This window comes from Parambassis ranga, chromosome 10 (genome assembly GCF_900634625.1).
Source record: "Parambassis ranga chromosome 10, fParRan2.1, whole genome shotgun sequence".
NCBI classification, from domain to species: domain Eukaryota; kingdom Metazoa; phylum Chordata; class Actinopteri; family Ambassidae; genus Parambassis; species Parambassis ranga.
Window position 1 is genome coordinate 5,659,231 of NC_041031.1, and position 8,393 is coordinate 5,667,623.

Sequence of the window (8,393 nt, forward strand, 5' to 3'; positions counted from 1 at the left end):
TTTGAGGACCTCATTTATCAGTGTATGTTGGGGAATGCTTGTGGTCTTGTATATCAGACGGGGCTTCTTATAGGAAAATTGAGAAATTATATCGTGAGGGTTTTACAAAAGGGTGTATTTTTGATGACAAATTGAAATTTGTTGCCTAACCAAAGAAAAAGCAGAAAATATACATGGTTAATGGAAACAGTAGAGAAAGAAGAGCAGTGGCCCCACTCGCACGTAGGCTATGATCAGGTTTTTACAGCATCCTGGTTATGTTCCATGCATGTTAATGCCTTATGGTGGCTTTAATGACCATATCTAGGTTTTTACAACCTGGATGTGGCACCCAGAGTACTCCAATAGAAACCAGGGCACTGGTGCATGGTATCACCTCATGAAGGTTCCTTAACATTCAATGCTGGTTGTATGTAAGGGAATAATAACAAGTTATATCACATCTGAATCAAGTGCAAATACAAAATTTACGTTTTTGTGCCTTAGCATACTGTTGGCATTTAAACTTGGTATCTGCTCAGATAGACTGAAAAATTACACACAGAACCAGAGCAGTGAGAGATAATCCTGCACACAGTACCCTCCTTTAAGAAGCAGCAGAGGAACTGAGGACTTACACACATACTGGCAGATCAAAACAGACCACTGGACCTCAGGGGTCAGGCCATTATCAAGCAGTCACTGCCTCTCCTTGCTATACTTCAGACCAGAAGGGTGTTTCATTGATCTCTCCTTTGATCAATACATGTGACAGGTGATCGATGAGGCAGGTCGTCTCAATATAGGTCGTCTCACCTTTGGCAGGTGCAACAAAGCCCTCGGGTAAAACAGCAACAACTGAGGAACATCAAGGGCATGGCGGACAGAAGGGAAAGCTCAGCTTTTATTTTGGTGAACTGTATTTGCATGTGTTTCTTTATTTTTTATTTTCTTTAAACTTGGGGTTTTACTAGTACTGCTAGCCTCTGGGTTACACCCTCTTACAGCACATTGTTTATTGCATGATGTTGCATCACGTTCAGACTGCTGCCAGGCCTGAGTGTGCCTCAGCTGGGCACAATGAGTGACAATGCATATTGATCAGCTTCATGCAAAAAGAAAGGTATAGGACAATAATTACAGGTAGATATAAAGGTTTCATTGAAAATATAATTCAACCCATTTACATCACTGTCATCCACACACTTCAGGAAAAAAAAGATATTTATGTGTGACATTAAAATTCTCCTTAGTTGCGATGTGTTAAAGTCCACAGTTGTCCTGGCAGTTCTGTGAATTCTGTTGGTACAAACTACATATGAGCAGCGCAATCTAGATATGCAAAGTATTTAATCATTAGGATGATTAATGGAGAGCTGAGTAACTCCAATCTGTCCTTTCCCTGGCACCCAAGACTTGTCCATTAACCCTTTGGTTTAACATCCGCCAGTTTCCAAAAGACAGATTACACAGACAGCAAGAATACCAAGGGAGCAATAGAGTGATGACAGACACAGGCCAAGATTGACTGATGTACTTTCAGTCAGTGGGGGAGCAGCTCAATAATGATCTGATCAATCACACACACACACACACACACACACACACACACACACACACACACACACACACACACACACACACACACGCAAAAACAGGTAACAGCAAAGTGTGCTGCCTGTGCTGTTATGCATCTAAACAAGGAGGCTGAGTTATTTTTCTTTTGAGAACAGCTGTTCAATACTCAGACAAAAGTCTATCATTTATAATTTTAATTGGAAATAAAATGTAAAAGGATAAATAGACATATGGTGCATACACACATGCACACGCATGCATGCACACAACACAGTGCAGGAGAAGCACAGTAGTTCACTCCAGACAGATTTGGAAGATGTGAACCGAAAGCCCTGCTGTCACACACAGCTCAGTTTGTGTCGGTCATAATCAGAGCTGCAGAACTGCTTAAAGTAATAATAAATGTGGCAGCTTTTATATGATTTCCACACACACACACACACACACACACACGCATATACGTATATACTGTGAGCGCACTGTAGCACCAGGTGGTTGTTGACTCCAGTGACATTTTGGGAAGAAAATACCTGAGCCTGTCACACAGCATGTTGTTGTCAGCTGCATGTCAGCATGAGTTGATTCACCAGGCAATGCTGGAAAATGCTAAACCGTTCTCAGGCCTGTTACCTCGGCAACAAGCCATGCACGGCAGAAGAAAGATGCAAGAGAAAAAAGATGAGGAGCCCATCGAGGGGCTCTGACTCTCTTAAAGTGATAGGTCACCCTCAAAAATCCTTTGTTGGGCTGTCATGGTTTTATACACACAGCTCACATCTGCACAGAAACACTCCGCTGACACACAGCTACATCTTCCCTTTAGAACTACCTTCACCAGCATGCTCCTTGTTGTTTACTGTGCTTATTATTCTGCAGACAAGCGGCTCAGTCATCTGTAATTACAGATCCCTGGCTTCCTGCCGGTGACCTACATTTAAAGTGCAGAGTAAAATGTTAATATTTTGAGTGTAACGCATCTGCTTTTACAAGCATTCATCAATTTTTCATATGGAGGAGAACAGATTCTAAGCACTGAGTGACCATGCAGTGTTCATGGATGCGTTAAAAACATGGATACAGCACCTCAAGATGGCAACGTTTCTTACACATGAATTGCTCCCTGCTTGTGAAGCAGGTTCATCATTTTCAGTGTTCTGTGCTTTTGATTTTTACCAAAACATCTCCCTGCTTCTCAATTTATTTATGTGCATTTATGTGTGTGTGTTTGTGGGTATATGGTCAATGTGATGAGGTATGTGCGTGTATTCTGTCTAAAGCATCTTCAAGCTGACCGATGTTCTGTCGATTTGTGCTACCTATCGGTACTGTGCTTGCACACACGTGTTTAGGACTTCACTTCAGATATTTGGTCCCTAAGAAATTAATTTTGTCCAATATTCCCTTCTTTGGATATTAAGGACTTTTTTCCAATCCTTAAATGACTCCATAAAATATAAATATTCGATTTAAGGGTCTGACGGGCTCTTGTTTGCACAAGAGGCATAAAAAACCCATGACTGGTGAGACATCTGTGTGTGGTCTTCATGCCATGACCATCTTCAGGTTCCAGTGGCTCTGGCTCTTCAGATGCACCTGAATCACACAGTGAGGTGTGTCCTCATGGAGCTTACAACAACACTTACTTTTACAAGGTAAAGGCAGGACAGTATTTGTAATTCAGTGTTGCCAGTGAAACATTTTGGGACATGTCCAGAATCAGGTCCCTCAGATGACCATAGTCTATGTGGACCCCTCATGATCATGCCTACACATGGCAGACAAGGTGTCTGCAGCTCCTTTGGTACTTTGGGTTAAGAACTGAAGTATTTATTTTGATGATTTCCCTGCTTCGTCCATCCTTTCCTAGATGGAGCTCCAGTTCCAGACACATATTTGCTAGTTTTCCACAGGCTATTCCTCTGCATAGGATCACAGCACAGGTTTAGGAAAAACAGTACAGACTGAACAGGGTATCCATTCTTTGTGCAAATTAATGAATTTTATGTGTGCGCTCCACCTCTGGAGGTGGGAACACTTCAGGTGATTCAATTGCATTTGGCCTTTCCTGGTATTGTCTCAGTGAAATGCTGCCATAAGGATTAGATTTATGTTCAGGTGCATGTGCAAACAACTTGTTGCATTTATAGCAAGTGATGTCAGCATCAACTCCAGTAAAGTGTAATTGGTTTTCAGTTTAAATGTAATTTTTTCAATCTGTGTGTCTCACTGCACCCTGAAGCAACAGCAGGGGAGCTGCTCTGACCCCACCTCCGATGGAGAGTAAATTCTCTGCTGTAACATTGTAGTCAAACAATAGTACAGAATCCAGGGCTTTGGTGCTCAATCTGGACGCTACAGCTGGTTGAAGTCTTACTAATTAGCACAGCGCTTCCATATCTCAAGGTTGTTTGCATTTTCTGTCTAATGGCAGTGTCACAGTGTTGTTCCACAGCAACAACATGCTTGATAAACTGTGATGTTAGCTGATGCCAGAAACCGGCCTCATCAATCATCCCACAGGTTAATCAGTTAAATTCTAGTCACAGTGGCCCAATGATGGTTCTGCAGGAGCAGCGGATGTGTCTGAGTCTCCTTCTGAGGTTGATGTGTTGAACTTTGTTTCCAAAAAGGTGGAGAAAATCAAACCTATGCCTGCACAAGAAGCAACAAGAGGAGAGCGAGAGACCAGAAAAATCACCGTCATTCTCCAGAGACTCAAAACTCTTCATCAGGATTGTAGAGGCCTGGACTAGCTGTGGAGTGTTTGATTGGCATGTGCAATGCTGAAACACCTCAGCAATGAGCCTGGAGCACCACAGATGGAGACAAATAAAAGTTCATGCAGAGTTCATCTAAACAGCTGCCAGATGATCTCACTGTTACAAAAAAAAATCAAAAATCAGTCAGTGCTTTTCATCTCACTGTGCCATGTAACTGAATCACAGCTTATACAAATTCAAATGTTATTTTTAATGACCTCGGTGGTGTTATTTATGTAGCAGGAGTTTCTGCTCTCACTGTTGCTAATTTCCCTTATAGGTTACCAAGGAAACTAAAACCTAGTGCAATACGGTCCTCTGTGCTTTGCTGGTCACATTGCATCTGTCATCTTCAGCTCCAGAGTTTCTACAATAATTCCCTTTTTATCCATGGCTAAATTTAACTGCTGAGCTGGTGTACAAACAGCAGAGAGATAAAGCGTGGGCTCTCACACCTGGTTTCCACTGTCGCACATTCAACAGCATCTCAGCACCACTCAGATAGATGTGTAGAGTGATTAAGGCAATAAAGACCTAAAAAAAATGTGTCTGTCAGATTGGAGTAAATAAATCCAAGCGACTGACATGATTTAAACTCGATTTCAAACTATTAAAAATGATTTTTACTCATTTTAATTGATAATTTAATGAAGTGGGCTGTACGCTAATTAGAGGATCAGTGTGCAAGAACTAGTGACATCTGGTGATGAGGTTGCAGATTGCAGTTTCCTTCCTAAACATCTGAGAACCTACAGAGGTCAGTTACAAGTTTAAACACTATTAAAAGTTATAATTATAATTAACATATTTCAACAGTAATCACTGCTGTAAAACAAAAGTAATTACTGTAAATCCTCACACATGATGGCTGTTCAGTGAATTTAGATGTAAACACTGCTTACATTTTAAGTTAAGCATAAAAATACATAAACTCAAGTCATAATTTGCTATTCAGTTTTAAACATGAAGCCATTAGTTATAAAAAGCTGTAAAATGTAGCTTCACCTTTTCGTTGCTTGATGGTACTGATGAGTGTGTCAGTGTGTGTCTGTGTGTGGTGCTGCTGAGCCTCTGATGCACCTACGTGTTGAGTTCACATTCACTCTGCTTTTAATGGTGTGAATAACATGATCATTTATTTAACAGGAGAAAAATGTCAAAGTAAAGAACAGACCTCATCACGCCGTTTATTTCTTGGTTTCTTGCCATTAACAGTCATCAGTTTTCTGCCTATGAGAAGCTGTGACATTAAATTGGCAAGTCAACTTACCAGCTGCTGCTGTCCAGGCCTGAACACACGGAGGGCGGCGTCATCGCTTCAGCTCCTCAGCTTTTGTAATCTTTTTAAAATCTTGTTTGTATCTTACTGCTTGAAGAACATTATGTGTGGTTTTGTATCTAGTCAAAGCAGTTTTTTAAAGCAGTCGGGTGACACTTTAAGAAATAAAGTTGTATGCAGGATGCTTCTCAAGGGGAAAAATCATTGTTTCTCTCTATGAAACTGATCAGTGTTGAACTGTTAATATCGAGGACTTACACAGAGTATACAGAGTTCACATCATATTAAATAAGGCTGAATTTTAATATTCTCTCTATGTCATATTCCTGGAAGGAACTTACAACATGGACTGTAGACATTTTGTCCAACATGTTTAATGGTGTCTCTTCAGAACAAAGGGTTTATACGTGACATGTTAATTCAAAAAATATCTTAGTCAGTATGTAAACTGTACCAGACAGAAAATGGAACAGTGTCACATTTAGATGAACATGGCGTCAGTGCTAATTACACAATTCATTCGTAAAAGTGTTTCAACAATTCAAGGGTTTTTTTTCTTTCATCATGAGTAATGAAGCTGTTTAAGTTTGTTTACCTCAGTGCTGTTTGTGGCTTATCTAACAGTCTAAATATTGCTACCTGCTACTTTTTCTCTCACCATTATAATAATTGAGGGTTCCATCATGACTCCAGAGATCATTGTTCCACATCACTGAGAACCTATCGGTGCAAATATGACCCAGCAGAGGATTTTTTTTTTGAAGCTCTTCATTTTCTGTGTTGTGACACAACAAACAGTCAGAATTTATGCCGTCCTTCTCCACAGGGAGGAATAATAACCTCCCTGAATGACTTGCACGTGTGCTGGAAAGTATAATACAAATTAGAATGTATTATCCTATTAACTACCAAGAGCCTACATGTTAATTATCCCGGCCTGTGGCATTCCAGAAACTGGGTTAAGTGAGGTCTTATGAAACCACTCAGATGTACAAGTGTGCCCCAAGGAGTGTATGTATATATATAAAAACATCATGGCCAATGTCAGACAATTCTGTAAGAAAAAAATCCAAACACACAATGGCATGTCTGTTAAAGCTACAGATACCTCCAACCAGTGTCAAGAGTTCAGTGTGTCTTCCGGCTCTAAAGCACAATAAAACAGGATGTGTGAGGATATAAACCCAGTTTCGGGAATAAAGCAGCGCGTGTCATTCAGATGGTTGTTTATTGTTTGCATTGACCTAAAATCACTGCAGCAGCATGCCAGACCTGCAAGATTCTGGTGTGTGAAGACAGATAAGTGATATGACTAATAACGTGGAGGGTAGACCTACATTGTTACTGTGCTAATCTCTGGAGAGCGGCTCATGAAATGAAAAAGAAGTAGATTAGACTTGTGAAATGAATCCACATCAGATTTCTCTTCAGCACAATACAGTGAAATCAGTCCATCTTTTAACAATAGAATCGTGGACATTAACGTAAATGCAAATCACCCAGTATGGCCACATTGAGGCCTAGCTGATCTTATCCTCAGTATGATGCTCCCTCTAGTGGTTCATTACAGAGATGTCCTCCCCTGTCAGTGTGTGAATACACAGTCCTATTTAAGCTTGTTCAAATGGCCATTTTTAATACATTCAGATACATTTACACCTTTTTACAGCCATATGTCATGTTCATACACTTCCTTCTTTCAGTCTTTCAAAATAAAAAAGGTAAATTACACTTTTGAATTCATCATTATGGCTTATTTATTAATCCAATGTTCTGATTTTGTACTGTAATGTATGGAGGGTAAGCAGCCTGATGAGTTACCACATCTGCCACATTTAGTCTGCTTTAATCCCATCGGATGATCTGATGCAGAAGGCTTTGCTAAATATTACTATTTAAATTCTCTGCCATTTTGTAATTTACCATAAATCTCTGAATTCCAAAGGCAAACATTTCACCTTTATTTACTCCGCTACGTTTATTAGAGAGGTGATAAGAAAGTACAAATTCATCATAATAAATGCAACACATTGTTGAAGTTAAAGCAGTGATTCTTGGCTTGAGGTTGTGTACGTCATGTCATAAATAAATGTAGCTCTAAAAGCAAAATCATCACATGGCCAAATTTAAATTTAAAAACCACATGAGGAGGAAAAAGTTTACAATAGCTCACAAAAAGCAATATTAACACCCTAATAATACTATACATAAAAATATGACATATAACAAATGTCAGTACTTTTATTTGTCTGATAATAATTTTGTACTTTTATTTAAATAGAATTTTGAGTGTGGTATATTATATTTTCGTTTCCAGTTAGTGTATTATTATTTCTAACATATAAATAATTTATGTTTATAACATAAATGTCCTGAATACATTTAAACCTCTAATAAAAGCTTTAAGTTTGTTCAAATTTATTGTGTTTTGCATCAGCAGTCCACATAGAACCAGTCTGTAAACCTCATTATTATTATTAAAGTGTCTTAATGGGAACAATCAGGATGGTTGTCCTAACTGTTTGAATACATTTGATGGTTTAAAATAAAGACGTCAGCTGAGCCACTAGAGGGAGTGTTAGGTTGTGGTTTGCTTTAGAAGTGCTCTGCAGCTCCAGTGTCCCATTTTTTGTTGTTGTCAGTTATCTGCACTGTTTTTTTTTTTTTTTTTTAAGTAAAGCTATATCGATGCTCTGATGGTGATTAATTGAGAGCTTGATCTGAGGACGTGCTCCTACTTCCCACAAATCTGCAGCTTTCAACATGTTAAAGTGAGCATCTGTCCGTCATCCAGAACA